Source organism: Neopelma chrysocephalum, unplaced genomic scaffold, assembly GCF_003984885.1.
Source record: "Neopelma chrysocephalum unplaced genomic scaffold, ASM398488v2 Primary Assembly neopelma1_85, whole genome shotgun sequence".
NCBI classification, from domain to species: Eukaryota; Metazoa; Chordata; class Aves; order Passeriformes; family Pipridae; genus Neopelma; species Neopelma chrysocephalum.
The window spans coordinates 5,286,279-5,288,912 of record NW_020897747.1 but is presented as its reverse complement, the minus strand read 5'-3'; positions in this window follow the sequence as shown (position 1 = coordinate 5,288,912).

The following is a 2,634-nucleotide window of genomic DNA, read 5'->3' as shown; positions in this document are numbered from 1 at the left end:
CCGAGCACAGTAGGAAAAGGGTAACTAGCAAGCTGGTGGAAACCACTGCATACTGTGTTGATAAGAACAGAGAGACCTTTAGCTATTGCTCGGTTTCTCATCTGCTAAAGACCAAGCTTTAGACCTACTTGTACAAAGCTTGGGAGATTTATCAAGATTTTCAGAATCCCTTTCCAAGGTAAGTTTGGAGGGTGATGGTGGTTTTTTGTTTGTTTAAATTACTACTAAACTTTATTATGTCCTTAGAAAGTAGCGCTGCTAGAGAGGTACTTTCTAAGCTGACACCTTGTTTCCCTGTGAGGATACTGTTTCCCACATGCTCATTTTAATGCTGTGCTGCCTTTCTGGTGTGTAGTCATGTATGGCAAGTGTGAAAAAACCTAAGGGCATCAGTTCCCTCATCTGGTTCACTGAGTGTTACCAGTAATGTTGGCATGCGTGGGACTGGAATGGGAAAGGCTGAACTAACACAGCACCTCCTCCAGCTGTCAGAGCACAGCCTCTGTGTGGCGCTGAGAACGCTCCACAGTGAGCTTGGGTTGCTAAGTTGGGAGTTGTGGTTACAATTGAAGAGGGCTTCAGACAGGGATGGAGTCAGGTAGGTTATGTAGCAAAATCCATACCAACTCACTCTATTGAAAAGCAAATTGCATGGGAGAGAACTGCATGAAAGTAGGAAAAGCAGAACCTCGTCTGTTACAGATTGTCCTAAGGAAAGTCCTTATGCAAAGATGAAAGAATGGTCTTGAAAAAAATGCCAGTACATATAACCTAAAGGAGGTTTTTCCCCAGCCTGTTTTGGCCATGGTGAAGGACAGGAGTAGCAGAGAAGTTTTCTTTACTTGCTGCCCCCTGATGATTTTCTTCAGATTGCTACATAAATCTGAAGATGTGACACAGCCATTGTGGAATGCAGTGATTGGAGTGGTACATTTCTGAGGTGAATGTTCTTTCTGTGTTCCGTTTGTGATGGTTCATATCTGCTCCATTCAGCATCGTGGTTTACAAGTTGCCTTTTCTGTCTGCCAGTGCTTTAAATTCTTCCTAAAGTTTTAAAAATAAGCTTTTTTGGAAGTTACTGTGTCATGGAGTTTCTTCACAGGTGTCCTGTTTTTTCCACCTGAAACTTTTTAAGGCAGAATTCGATGAAACTACACCCTTTCCCTAAAACGTAGGATATCCCAGAAATTGTAGGTATCTGGAGTGTCATTGGTGTCGCCAATACAGGTGTTCAGCTGTTCCTTTTCTTAATTATCAACATGTGACACTTAACAGCTGAATCACTGATCACTTCTAATATCTTAGGATAGTTTTCATCTCTAGCAAACATTCTTTAAGTACTTTGTAAGATTAACACCTTTGAGTTTCATAGTTTTAAACTTATCTAAATGTTACAAGGTGTAGTTTGTAACCTTGGGCAGGAGATGGAGCCAAACTGGACTAAATGCAAAAAGGAAGTTTACTTTATTGTTAAAGTTTAGGGTAAAATCAAAACTTTACTGTGGGTTTTTGGAGTTTCAGGATTGTGAGGATCCTGAACAAATAGAGAAATACAAATTATAAATAGTTTTACATGGACAAGAATGTAAGTAAATGGGAATAAATTACAGTTTTTGCTTAAAAATTTATGAAAGCCTTTAAGATTTTAATAATTTGCTAAAATGTTATTGGGTAGAACTTTGCCAATCCAGAAAAGTGTATGAGTAAGTTTATGTAAAAATAAACATTGTGCAACTAAAGTAAAAAATTGTCACAAAAGTAAAAGATTCTGGTTCCTCTATGAGAAATTACTAATAATTCTTTCTAGCAAATGAAGTCCTTGTTCTCTCCATGCAGATTAACCTGTGGATGTGGGAGGTGATGATTCCCAAGGCAGGGATTAATAGAGGTGATGGGCTGCTTCTGTTAAAATTCTTCCCTCAATTTGGAGGTATGAAGTGAGTTACCCTGACTGTTGGAGTTGGCAACTTCTGGGATCCTCTCAGTTGCTCCTATCAGAGTGTGGGTTTTTTTAATAGGTATATGAGAGCACTGCTGAAGAACAGCTGCTCTGTGATTGGAGCACCTGATTCTAATAGAGAACAGCTCTTCATCTGGGGGGAAATGGCAATTTTTTTTATTGACTTTTACTAGAGCCCTGCTGATTTGGCAAGCTGAGAGTCTTCAGACATTGTTTCAGAATATTTTCCTAGGGGGAAAGGTAACCTTTAGACCATGGATGATCTTTATTTCCAGCATCTGCTTTCATTCCTCATTAGGCATAATGGATGTTTTTACTGTCTCCCTAATAACCAATAAGAGCATTCAGTAACCAAATTAAAATCTTTTCACATGTGTGCTTAAATTCATTTCACCAGTGGTACTGTTAATTTCCAAGAGGGTTAGGAAAGAGTGAATTTGGTTTTACAATCAAACAAGAAGGAAATGTTATGTATTTGCATTTCTGTAAGTATATTTAGGGATTATTTTATTAGGAGATATTTTTCACCTCAGTCCTGGCATCACATCTCTCTTCTTGCTCTTTCAGTCAGCTGAACTGCAGAGAGAAGCCAGTTAGGCTGAGATCCTTATTTCTAGTTACTCTGCTTTGCTCATCCTTTAATATAGTTTTTACTCTTTCCTTCTCCATCTCTT